This window comes from Etheostoma spectabile, chromosome 6, assembly GCF_008692095.1.
Source record: "Etheostoma spectabile isolate EspeVRDwgs_2016 chromosome 6, UIUC_Espe_1.0, whole genome shotgun sequence".
In the NCBI taxonomy this organism is placed as follows: domain Eukaryota; kingdom Metazoa; phylum Chordata; class Actinopteri; order Perciformes; family Percidae; genus Etheostoma; species Etheostoma spectabile.
In genome coordinates, this window is record NC_045738.1 from 19,903,983 (window position 1) to 19,917,971 (window position 13,989).

The 13,989-nt window shown below is 42.7% G+C and overlaps 1 long non-coding RNA gene across 1 annotated transcript in view; it reads right to left on the bottom strand.

Annotated features, from left to right (window-relative positions):
• Positions 1 to 7,319: 7,319 nt before the first annotated feature.
• The window catches only part of LOC116690719 (uncharacterized), a 16,033-nt gene continuing 9,363 nt past the window's right edge, over positions 7,320 to 13,989 (bottom strand). Inside the window, exon 3 of the long non-coding RNA XR_004332344.1 lies at positions 7,320 to 7,419. This is a non-coding gene — a long non-coding RNA (uncharacterized LOC116690719). The remainder of the gene's footprint in view (positions 7,420 to 13,989) is intronic.

Genomic DNA, 13,989 nt, shown 5'->3' on the forward strand with positions numbered 1-13,989 from the left:
CGCTTCTAAGAGTTCACAGTGATATAGCTTCGTCTGTAGATGCTGGGGATCCTGCTGTGCAAGTGATGTTGGACTTGACCGCAGCTTTTGATACGGTGGACCATGTAGTCCTTCTTGCACGCCTTGAGCATTTTGTAGCCATTCAAGGCACTGCACTTAAATGGTTTAGCTCTTATTTGACAAGTAGGACTTTCTCTGTCACAATGGGTGATTTCTCCTCCTCATCTGCTCCTCTCTATTGTGGGGATCCCCAGGGTTCAATTCTTGGCCCTATCTTGTTCTCTTTATATATGTTGCCATTAGGAACTATAATCGAAAAGCACAACCTGTCATTTCATTTTTATGCAGATGACCTGCAAATTTATCTGCCTATACAACCCAATGACAGTGTTGCACTAAACTGCCTCCTAAATGGCATTAATGATATCAAGTTGTGGCTATCTCGCAATTTCCTGACCCTGAATGAGGACAAGACCGAATGTATTATCTTCAGTACAAAATACATGTCAAACAATCAAACTTTAAGTCTGGGAGCTCTGACTTCATGCGCCAAGCAAACTGTAAAAAATCTGGGTGTGACATTTGATTGTAGCATGAAATTTGACAAACAGATAAGCAATGTTGTCAAAACAAGCTTTTTCCAACTTCGTCTCCTGGCTAAAGTAAAGCCTTTTCTTAACAGGCACGATTTGGAAAGGGCTATTCATGCCTTTATTAGTTCACGTCTCGATTATTGCAACGCTCTTTTTGGTGGCCTAAATCAAAAATCCATCGCACGTCTGCAGCTTGTGCAAAATGCCGCTGTCGCTTTCAAAAAACTTCTCGGAGTGCACACATCACTCCCGTTCTTTTACTCTACACTGGCTTCCGGTGCGTTTTAGATTGATTTTAAAATTGCATTGTTTGTTTTTATAGCCCTAAATGGCCTTGCCACAAGTATTTGTCCGAGCTTTAACTTTGGGTGGGCAAAATGGTTGTTGCGGTCTTCCAATCTACGGACTCTAGAAGTCCCGAGGTCGAGGTACAGCAGTGGGGCGATCGGGGCTTTTGCTGTGCTGGCCCAAAACTCTGGAACAAGCTCCCGCCCGACATTCGCACTATGACGGAGTTGTCATTTTAAATCAAAACTTAAAACTTTTATTTAGAATGGCTTTAATACACAGTGTGGTGTAACAACTCTTTTTCTGATGAATAGGTTACTTAATCTGTCTGTTTTTTATGCTTTGTCTGTTTGTTTGTTTGTTTGTATTTCACGTGAATGTTGTGTTGGTTTTCTTGATGATGTAAAGCACTTTGGACACCTGCTGGTGCTGTAAAGTGCTATATAAATAAATGTTGATTGATTGATTGATCGCTTATAACCCACTAGACGTGTGTGGCTGTTTTTCTGCCACACATGTCTGCAAACACAAATATAGCGAGGCAGAACACCAAGCGGACAAAGCTTGTTCCAAAACGAGAGTGATTCTAGGGTTAGCTTTCGCCCTTTGGCGAGTACAACCATTGTTGAGCGGGGGAGGGTTATGGTTAGGTTAGGGTTAGTGCCTTACTTATTTACTTGTGGGTTTGCTCTTGGTCACAGGAACAGTGAGAACCCAAATTCCATGATGACCCATCATCCATCCAAAATTTATTAAGGTGTTTCAGTCAAGAAAAAGGAGCCACCAACATTTCAATCCCTAGAGCCACGCTGTTAGCGAAACCAAAAACCTCTTGGCGAAGGACAGGGGAACAATACAGTCGTGGTTAACCCACATGTTGTTCTTGGGTCAAATTTGACTCCATCCATCCATCCGTCTTCAACCGCTTATTGGGTCGCGGGGGCAGCAGCTCCAGTAGGGGACCCCAAACTTCCCTTTCCCGATCCACATCAACTAGCTCCAACTGGGGGATCCTGAAGCGTTCGCAGGCCAGGTTGGAGATATAATCTCTCCACCTAGTCCTGGATCTTCCCCGAGGCCTCCTCCCAGCTACGTGCCTGGAACACCTCCCCAGGGAGGTGCCCAGGAGGCATCCTCAGATTTGACTCATTTTCAGTTATTTATTTATTCTTTGTCACAAAAGTTGGGCCGTCAAAATAAGCGCTGAAAATGTCAACACCAAAAACATAAAAAAAGCATTGAAAAAGCGACATTGTTTTTCATGGCTGACGGGAAGACAACACAAGGGTTAAACAATGACTGTTGGGATGTGATCACAAGACTCCAATGTCAAGGTTCTTAGAGGACCCAAAATCGTATCTTGACCTCCTTCCCAAGAGGCTACACCAAGTTCACGCTACTACTTCTGCCTTTAACTACTGAAGAGGGCAATCATTATTAGCACTGTCACAATGAATGTTGACTAAATGGACATTCAACAGCAGAAACATGCACTCGTAAAAAAAACAACTCGTAAAATTAAAACTCTGCAAAGTAATGATCGTAATAATACTAACAGCAAGCACAAAATCATAGAATTTGCTAAAGACAAAACATCTGATAACAAAAGGTACATTATTCTTCACACAGATTCTTCTTCTGAAGAAATATGAATATGTGGATCATTTTTTGACCAACAATGTTAAGCAAAGAAACAGTGAGGCCTTGGGGCTAGTCTTCGTTATCAGACGATACTTTAAGTTTACAGCTTGGAATGAAAGAAAGTTATCAGTGCATCCCTGCTGTTTGTGTAGTTTCTCCAGTGAAAGATGGACCTGGACAAGCAGCAATAGGACTCATGGGGTCAATGTTTACCTCTCATATTTCTTATCGAGCTGGGAGTTTGCCCTCCGCCAAGACATAAAGCCCCTTCGCCTCTCCCCTTTAGTGTTTTACTCGCTTCTCCTCCCAGTGGCTTCAGCTGTTGAGCAACAGTCCGGTTGACAAAGTGAGAGCTGTGTGAGCCGAAACCGCAACAAAAAACATATATTATTATATATATTATATATTATATTATTGTTATTGATTGTTACTGTTGACTGGTGCTGAGAGAGTGCAATAGGGCATACTGTATTTCATTGCTGTGGTACTTGTACTAAAGTGCATATGACAATAAATTTTGAACTGAACTGAACTGAAAAAACACCAGACGCAGATGACGTTACATTCAACCCCCACAGCCTTTTTTCAGACCAGTTAGCCCTAATCCTAAATGTGACTAACATTGACTATACTGTATCCTTCTTATCTTTCTTTCTGGCCTCTGAGTTTACCCTCCGTCCAGCTCCGCCTGTTTTCCTCTTTTCTTTCTTTTCAAAGCAGGTGTGGTCATTGTAAATCAGAAACCCAACACTGTCAACATGATATATGGCGTTTCCCATTAAGTAGCTCTGTGTTTCTTCTTATGGACCAAAATCACAGTGTTATATTTGATCATCATATGTATCAAAATTGCTAACCCACACGTTTCTTTCAACTGAGAAACACTGCTAAACTAAGAGCCCTTGTTTTACATTCTGAACTTGAGATGATCATTCATGTTTTATATAGAGCTGGGCAATGTATCAATATTATATCGCTATTTTGATGTGAGACCAGAAATTATCTAAGATTTTGGATATCGTAATATGACAAACGTGTTGTCTTTTCTTTTCTTTTAAAGGTAAGGTAAAGTTTACAGTAGAGTGATGTAATTTTCTGAACATACCAGACTGTTCCAGCTGTTCCATTGTTTGACTACACCCACGTAGTCATTATATCCACATTACTGATTACAAAAATCTCATTATGTGAATATTTTGTGAAAGCACCAATAGTCCATCCATCCATCTATCTTCATCCGCATTTTTTTTTTTTTTACGTTTATGTCCCTTTTTGTCAACACTTTTGACGCTTTTCTTCAATATTTGTCACTTTTTTGACATTTTCAACACTTCGTAACACTAACTTATTGACTGAAGTTTTACAGTTATTTTTGGAATTTATGGTCAATAAACCTATTTTATAGGAAATTATACCTAATGTTTGAGTTAGAAAAGCAGAAATTAGGAATTTTTTCGAAATTAAAGGAATGGATGTTGATGGATAATCACAGACTGGACTATGGTCAATTTGACCCGAGGACAACATGAGGGTTGTGAAAAACCTAAAGGATAATTGCAGTCCATTACTGCTCGGACATTGGACATGATTAGTATTATTAACAGAAAATCCTGTACGTACATGTCCGTCATCCATCTGAAATCAACCCAAAGACTGACTTCACTTGTGAAAAACTTGACAATGTGTCCAGACAGCCACCAGGTTTCTGAGTGCATACAACCTGTTGTGAAGATCTGTCGTCGCCATGACCACTGCCCGATCTCCCCCTATAGTTCAGAGGTTACAATCAGCTCCCCCACCACATAGCCAATGGCCCTTGCTTGATGTTATCCTTCCTCACATCTCTCTTTCTGTATCATGAATGTATTAAGAGAAGTCACTTTCTGTACTGTGCAAAAGTTTTTTTCTGGCCCCTACTCTGTGCGTTCATTATGTTTATGTCAACTACAGAGCTCAACAGTTTGGTTCCTGAAGTAAAAGATCCCTTCCTCCGTAAGGATTTTGATTATTAGCCATAATGTTTAACCCATCCAAGGTAGACTTACATAGAGCTGTGAGATTGTGAAACAAAGGTTTAGACCCCTGTAGAAGTCACGTCCATTTGAAATCAACCTTGTTTTAAGAAAAAAACATTTTGCCGGACAAAGTTGACGATCGGCTGATGAACACAGTATTTGGCAGCTAAAGAAACCTATTCACATACAATGATGTAGTCATAAAAAAGTGAGAGAAGTCTAAAAGCTCCAAGGTTGGGCTGGTGGATAGGTCAAACAAACACAGTACTTTAAAGAGCCCATTTTATGCTAATTTTCAGGTACATAATTGTATTTAGAGGTTGTACCAGAATAGGTTTACATGGTTTAATTTTCAAAAAACACCATATTTTTGTTGTACTGCACATTGCTGCAGATCCTGTTTTCATCCTGTGTGTGTGGGTCTCTGTTTTAGCTCCAGAGGGTGACATCTCACATACAATCTTTGTTGGGAGCTAAACATGCTCATTAGCTCGGTAAGATCCCATCAGCTAGATAACTTTTTCTCCAACTTTGGTAAGTTCAAGGCAGGATTAGCAGGGAGACTTCTTCTTGACAAGGGCCACTTGTGGAATACCTGCAGAACAGGGACATGGAAGTAGTTCTTTTATAGATTATGGTGAACTAGTGTGTGTTGTAGCTGTGTTTTGCCAATGACTTAGACTTAAGGCATTGGACATTTAGAAACCGGATCTCACTCAAAACAGGATGGGTAGCTTTTTTCCAAATTTGAATGCATGTAAAAGAACCAGAGAAACAAAATATAAGATTTTTTTTTCATAATATGGGTCCTTTAACCCAGGCACCTGGGTTTTATGTCCCAGGTGCTGAAACGTAAAGCCAACTAGCATTTTGAAATAAATCGATTTTACCAAGTCAGTGGCGCAATTACATCCTTGACATCACGTTACGTCTTGTAACATTCTCATTTTATTAGTTTTACCTGACTCATTTTAAGCCAATCCCTTATGTTTTACTAACCCTAAGTACTTATGTTGCCTAAACTTAACTAGTTCGGTTTCACAACATTTACTTTATGTTTAAAACTGCAGCCGTTACGATAAATAAAACAATCGTATGGCTGAGGTCACATGATTGTCCTTTTGGGAGTCTTTGGATATTGACCTGAATTGTAGAAAAAAGCTTAAACAATGCTATCAAAAACACAATACTTTTAAGAAAACATGCTTCAAAATTGATTGCTCACCCAGTCAGAGCGTGCGCCCCATGTGGGCGGAGGCCTTCGCAGCGGCCCGGTTTCAAATCAACCTGCGTCCCTTTTCTGTGTGTCATCCCCCATCTCTCCCCCACCTTTCCTGTCTATCCACTGTCACCACAAATAAAGGGTAAAACCCAACAGAAAGTGATTGCATGCGCCACTTGTCGTCATGTGTAAGCCATTAAAGAGTAGGCATCTTTTACTGACCCGACTTCTCATCGCCTCACATCACCTTTTGAACTTTTCACACTTTGGGACACCCTGTCACGTCATAATAACGGAGCACAGACACGTATAGTTTACGTCAGTGTTGTATGACTGTGTGTATACGTATTTATATTGTATATTTGTGCATGTGCGTGACAAGCCCTGCCCCGCACAGCAGTCAGGACAAAGGCATGCGCCCCTGCAGACAGAGAGTCTGCAGACTGAGTGAACACACAGATAAATTATGTCGACTAATGGCTCATCAAACTGTCACACTGAGCACAGACAATGCATGCAGCGCTGTGCAACCACAGAAGAAGAAGAAGAAGAAGATGGAGAAGTAGAAGAAGAAGACAACAGAGAGACAGAAAGGCTATACTTAAAGTGTCGGATGTGGGACGTCACTTAACATTGCTCAACAGGGTACATGACCTGTACACACTGTACTGACGGAGTGATTAATGTGTGTGTGTGTGTGTGTGTGTGTGATGAAAAGCTAACTGAAAGTAGATTTTTAGAAGCATACTGTACTATAAATACTTTTTCATTTTCTGTAGTTTTCATTTAACAACCAAGGCCAAAGCTGACTGCCAGGAATTCAAAGTAGCGGTCCGAGTCTCACCTCAAGTACACCAAATGGACACACTGTCCCAGCAGTGATGTCACCAGATGTCACTGAAGGGACATTTTGAAGACCATTTGATTTTACAGCTAACTTTTATCTATCTCAGTTGTTTAGTGCTAGAAAATGCTTATAAGGTCTACGGGCGGGACCTGGGTGACGCTCAGGTGAGAGGGGACTGTGATGGGCTAAGAGACCTGTCAATCACAGCACACAGCCCTTTGTTTAGCCATTAGGATTTTGTTATTAGTTAGTAGTTTATTTGAACATGGAAAACATTAAAATAAAAAATAAATACAGACATTCATGCATACATACTGTATATATAATTAAAATGACAGATAAACAAGGTCATGTACTTCTCAGCACAATCTTCCAAAATGATTGAAAGTCATTCGAACAAAAAATTAAAAAAGGAGTAGGAAGAAGTTCATAAACTTATCAAGTCCTACCCCCCCCCCCCCTCTACTTTTATCTTTTCGTTAATACAAAATCTCATGCTTTATTTATACATCACAGACACGGACGCATACATACATACATACATACAGTGGTGCTCATAAGTTTGCATACCCATGCTTAAATTGACTAAAAAGAGGAATAAAAAATTCATCTTTTGTAAATAATGCCTTAATGCCTTAATTTAAAAAAGGAAAAATCCAACCTTTTAAGGTCAACAATTTTCTTTGTGAATGAATGATGTATTGTAAATAGATAAATGTTCTTCCTTAAAGGGGTGATAGAATGCAAAACCGATTTTACCCTGTCATATGTGAATAACGACAGTTCGGTGGGTATATAGGACATACAGAGAAGCTTTAAAATACAGGGGGCATAAGTATACACCCCCCTATGTTAAAATACAGGGGGCATAAGTATACACCCCCCTATGTTAAAATACAGGGGGCATAAGTATACACCCCCCTATGTTAAAATACAGGGGGCATAAGTATACAGCCCCCCTATGTTAAATTCCCATAGAGGCAGACAGGTTTTTATTTTTAAAGGCCAGTTATTTCATGGATCCAAGTTACTATGCATCCTGATAAAGTTCCCTTGGCCTGCTGAGAATAAAAAACTCCATGTTGTGTGTACCTTGACTCATTTTGTGGCCTGATGTCAATATATCATCCAGTATTACTTTCATGGTAATAAAGTTTATATGTTTCTCGTCCAACAGGAGGTGGATGGAATTTAACTGGAACTTGAGTCAATACTTGGTCCAGGGAACTTCCTAATTGGTGGCAGGTTGTGTGTGTGTGTGTGTGTGTGTGTGCGTGTGCGTGTGTATGAAAGGAATGAAAGGAAGTAAGACAACGGCAAATATGAACAGCTTTAGTCACTTTACGGGTGTAATGAGCGACTAGCATCAGACTGACCTTTTGAAGTTGGGTTACAACATGACACTTTCCATTTCGACTGCAGGCGTTTCCAAAGAAACACATTACTAATTTCAAATGTCACCTTCTTCCAAAAAAACTATCCAGCTTGAACTGAAAGATTGAGAATCATGAAAATGTTATGGAAATAATAACTCACATCCCATCTGCTTGGGTCTAAGGCTAAGTGCCAACCACGGAAATGTATGGTAATATTGTTGGGGCTGAGGACCAAACGGCCGTTATTGGCCGGAAGTGCACTGCAGGCGGGCGGGCAGTAACATCATGTTGTCAACTAGCAAGATTTGATGAAGCCACTGCTCCTTAAAAAAATGTAATAATTCATAACCTTCTAAAACATGCCATTTTAACACCTCTGTTCTATTTTGTATAGGCGTAGCCCTCTAATTGGGTTTATCCCTTAGGCATGCGCAGTCGTGAAGATTTTCTTTCCCGCCTAGGTCAGCGCGGGCCTCAATACGTCCGCATTTACTGCATATTTACAGAGCGGACCCGTTGTTGAATCCCACTTTTTCTTCAACTTCGCAGTATGAAGTCAAGCTCAAGACCTTCCGCCGTGCCCATGTCTGCCCCTCCTGCCGGACCGGCTACATCCTTCCCGGACCTACCCCCGTTGCGAGGCCTGCCGGGTGCCGTTCACGCCGGCCAGGCTCTCACCTGCCACGCTCCTGCCAGTTTTGCGCCGCCTGTCGTCTAAAGAGCTAACTCGACGGGCGGAAGCTTTTCTGGTTTGCCAGGCTAGGGCGGGGAGGAGATGGCAGCTGGGCAGACAGACAGGAATCGGCGGCACCTGGAGCCGCTGGCGGACGGCGTTTTCGACGAGCATGAGTCCGCTGACTCCGCTTCTCCTGGCAGCGCCTCCATCAACGGTTTCCCTCCTCCCCCCTCTGGGAGGGTCCCCCTCCCCTCTTTGGGGGGATTGGGCCTCGAGACGGCGATTGATGCTTCCCGCTGGAGCTCTCTCCGTCTCCCAAACGGCCTGGGGCACCGCCCGAGTGAAGCGTTCTGAAGGGGGTTAGGCGTCAAAAACGCTGTTCGCCCCTCGCCCCCAATGGGACCTAGCTCTGGTGCTCGGGCTCTGGGGAAGCCCCCCTTTTGAGCCCTTGGCACAGGCTTCGCTCAGAATCTGTCGCTTAAGACAGCACTTCTCCTGCCCTAACGTCGGCCAAAAGAGAGGATGATTTATGTGCACTGTCAGTTTCTCCGTCTGCCTCTCCATTAGAGGGGACGGGAGCGCAGCCACCTTACAGCCAAATCCCTCCTTCACACCGAAGACTTTAACTGTTCTTTTCGGTAAGGGTGTTTTCCCTCGAGGGTTTTTTCCCCCCACCTCACGCTAACGGTGCGGAGGAGGCTTCCCACCGGTTGTGTCGGTGCGCGCTCTGTCACAATACATTTTAGCATGGCAAATATAAGAAAAACTCAGCAGCTGTTTGTGCATTATAGAGAACACTCCCAAGGATCAGTCCTCTCAAAACAGCGTCTGTCTCACTGGCTGTGCAGGGTATTACCCAGGCTTATGCTCGGAAGGGAAAGGCCCCCCCAAGACATTCGGGGTCACTCTACGAGGGCTTGTCGGCGTCTGCGGCTCTATTTAAAGGCATGGCAGTAGCCGACATTTGCGCGGCAGCCTCCTGGGCTTCCCCGTGCCCCTTCTCGCTTTATCTTGCGAGATATGTCTGAATTCCATGTCTCATGCGGTTTTGTCCACAGTCAGTGAGCCGTAATGCCGCGTGAATGTGCAAAAAAAAAAAAAAAAAAAGCGGAGCCTTGATGTTGCCAATTTCCTTCACCATAGTGCTGCAATGACCCTGCTCTGCTGTCCACCTCTCTGTACCTGGGGTATTTCTTGTGAGACACAGTTCTTATCTCATACATTGTCATAATCATGTCGCATGCACGGAGGTAATCATGTCTCTCCGTTGCATGCGCGACAGGTCAATCACGCTTAACCCCCATTAATCATTGTACTACTGCATCATATTGCGGGCCACATGAACTTCCGGCCACGCCATTGGCAGGGCAGGCTTTGTCAGAAGAATGACTCTGACTAGCCTCTGTACATTGTTGCTGGGGCAATGTGGTGTTGTTCGGCTTGTGGACCTTGTGCCGCAGGGGCATTACTACATCAGCTTCGCCCTAACCCAATAGCGTAGCCCTTAGAGGGCGAAGCCTATACGAAATAGAACGTTAGGACTTTGGTAACTCCAGATTCTATTAGTATAGGCGTAGCCCTCTAAGTCGGGCCACCTGCTCCTAGAACATTAGGTGAAGAAAAAGCTGATGTTTTGGGAGTCGAACAACGGGTCCGTCTGTATATATGCAGTAAATGCGGACGTAGTTGAGGCCGCGCTGGACGCTAGGGCGGGAAAGAAAATCTTCACGACTGCGCATGCGCGAAGGGATAAACCCATAGCGTAGCCCTTAGAGGGTACCCTATATAATAGAATCTGGAGTTACCAAAGTAACTAACGTTTTCAGTCTTTATGCTAATCTAAGCTAACCTCCCGGCATCTTAAAACATAACTTTGGAGTTCAGTGGATAATCAGCTATGTATTTAAGGTACTGTTTTAATTTTTTTTTTTGGGGGGGGGGGGGCATTTTAAGGCCTTTACTTGAAAGGAAAGCTGAAGACGTGAAAAGGGAGAGAGAGGGGGAATGAGGAGCAGCTAAGGCCCGCAGGTTGGAGCCGAACCCTGGGCCGCTTCATCGTTTTTATGGATTTCAACTGTGAAAAGTAATGAAAGAAAAAAAGCTGTATCTTTAAAATAATAGTAGGGAGACAAAGCTCTTCAGAGTTAAAAGCCTTTTTATTTCTTTTGTTCATACTTTGTTTGTTTGTTTTTTTAATTGTCAAAGCGTTTTTTTTTTTTTTGTGTGCAGCTTTTGAGTCCAAAACTATTTTCCCTGTCTCTCATGTCTTATCAACAGACCAACACATTTGTTCAAACATCATTTTTCTTACCAAACCTGCCTTAAAAACCCATTTTTGTCAAGAGCTGAAACAAAATCAAAATTCCTGAGTGGGTGATTGTTCGGTCACCAGTGATAGTGGCACGTTACCAAACATACTGAAACCTGTTCTTATCTCAAGAGAAACAAAAATCCAGCTTCCTTCAGTAAATGAACATAGTTTGCCCTGTTTACTAAAGACTTACTGAGGACAAACAGTGAACTTGTTTCCAGCAGCACCTCCCTGATTCCCACATTTCAATGCAATCGGGAGCCGCCCAGTGTTGCCAGTCGGCCTCTGTCCAGCTAACTGCAGCCTTTGTGCTCCGCTAAGGACAGAATTACACATTTCTACAGTAACGTTGGAAACTGGGAGGGATTAATACTCTAAAGAGAAACTTTTAAGTTGAGTAACCCATTAAGATGTCAGGATTTAAAGGGCAATTTTGATTCTTTTTCAACCAGGACACTATTTTCCAACAGGGCTGTAGTACTCAAGACCGTTTTTCTGTGGTCTCGGACTTGCCAGTATTCGTACTCGGACTTGTCTCGGTCTCGGCCACTGGTTTTGCCAGATTTGGCTTTTGGGCTTTTTGGGCTTGACCGAGTCCAGGTGTCTTTATTATGTTGATAATAATATTGGAGGGAAAGTGAAACCCAAAAGGATTGTCTTGATCCTGTCATGCATAAGATCTTTTTTCCCAGTCCTGGACTCGGTCTTGACTTGGACTTGAACCATTTTGGACTCCGTCTTGACTTGGACTCAACTAGTCCTGGTCTTGGACTTGTCTTGGACTTGACAAAGGTGGTCTTGACTACAGCCCTTTTTTCTAATGCATCGGTGTCTAAGTGACGAAGAAATTGGTCCAATATTGAGCGAGAATGCTTTAACCAGCAACCGTGTACGGGACTGCAGCAGAATCCTATAGGGGCTAAAATCCATCGTCGGGTGCCTGGGTAACTCGCCTCGGTAGTATTAAAACAAAAGCCTAAATTGCCCCCAAAAAAGTTCATTGTAAATGGACTGTTCTTATATAGCGCTTTTCTAGTCTTAACAACTACTCAAAGCACTTTTACATGGTACAGGAACCGTTCACCATTCACACACATTCATACACCTTGCAGAAAGGCAGTCTGCATGTCACTGTTTTTAAATTGATTTAGGACCCAGGTTTTTTATGATGACATTGTTGAATATGATGAGTGAAAGTGTGTCTCTGTATTTACCTGTAAGTGTCTCTGTGTCTATTTGAAACCGCACTGCTGCCACTTGCCAGGACATTCTAGTAAAGAGGTTTTTAATCTCAAGGAGTTTTTTTCATCCTGGTTAAATAAAGGTTTGAATGAATACACTGTGGCCGAGGCTGCCGTGCAAGGGGCCACCTGGTCATCAGATGAACACACACACATTTACACTCCGATGCACAGCATCGAGGGGAAACTCGGTTCAGTGTAAGGACAAGTCGACATGTGATCGAGCCAGGCATCAAACCACCAACCTTCCGATTGGCAGGCTACCACTGAGCCACAGCCGCCCTCTGAGAAATTGATGATTTCCATTCACTAAAAGTGCTGTTTTTTGCCACTGACAGGCTCAAACTATAGCAGCAAGTGTCTGCCAACATTATGGAAAATGTCCCTACAGAGTTGGACTGTTTTGTTAAAGAGTAAAATCCTTTTTTTTAACCAGAAAATTCCCTGAAATCATCATAGCCAAACTCACCAGACTCTATTTAAATAAACAATCCTCTTATTGTATCTAGAGCCAGAATACTTCCACATGTAAATCGAAACGTTGTGAGGTTATTTCAACCAAACCAAATTGGTCATTGTTGGAAAACTGGAAAGACGAAACAAGACATTTCATAATTTTAGTTTTTCTTTTAAATAAAGTGAGATTATTATTATTATTTATTCATCATTCTCATTCTCTATTTAAGAGTTGTTCATACTGTTCACATCGTAATATAATACTTCAAAAATAATTCGAACAAAGAAGCGCCGTGACCCAACATCGCTTAAAGCGCCTTTAATGCTGATTTACATGGAGTCTGGTGGGTTTGGGATAGCAATTTCAGGGATGTTTTTATGTTAAAAAAGGACTCGTAATACTTAAACCTCGTAAAACAATGACAACCTATGAACTTCCATTGTAGCTTGTTTTGCCTCTGCCGACTGCTGCGATCTTGCGTAATATTGGTCAAATTTCCGACGTTGTTGTTTAATGGCATCCCATCACTCATTTAGACACAAAAACTTGTAAAAATAGGCTCCAGAACTTAATAAAATCAGAACAAGTTACCCTTTAACAAACAACTAATCAGTGTTAAATGGTTCAGTTTGAGGCTGTGGTGCCAAACCGACGGAGCGTCACATTTTCTGTCATCATTGTGACCGGTCAGTGAAACTCCCTTTCAGGGCAAAGTGAGGACACTAATACCCCTGAGGGTGTGTGTATGTGTGCGTGTGTGTGTGTGTGTTTTAGAGATGGGTTTTGGGGGTTGCTTTAAGACTGATGGTAGCTGTCAACCCTCGCCGGCCCTCGCAACCCCTGACAAAGTCCTGCGTACAACCCTCACACACACACACACACACCCTCTGTGTATCTGCCTGTGTGTGAGTGTATTATCAGGATGGGGGGGGGCAATCTAATGAATGACCTTTGACCCCCAGAAAGGAGATCCGGGCTAAGGAAGTTGAGAGAAGAGGTGAAGAGGGGAGATGGAGGGCAAGGAGATGCCCGGCGCCACATTATGCCTCCTGTCAATCAAACAGACACCCCCAGCTGCCCCAGCCATGGGCCAAACATTGGATCATCCACTGAAAGTGAGGACCATTCAATATCAACAGGTCCTCCATGATAAAACACAGAAACACTGCACTGACACTCAACTTCTATAAGGATCTCAGAGGTCCCAGTCCGCAGCTGGGAAGTCTCTTCTAAAATGTAGTTTTTTGTAACATTATGAAATTCCATTGTTTCGCAATTCTGAATTGTTTCTTTTGTTCTATAGGACAGCTGAAGACAGGAAA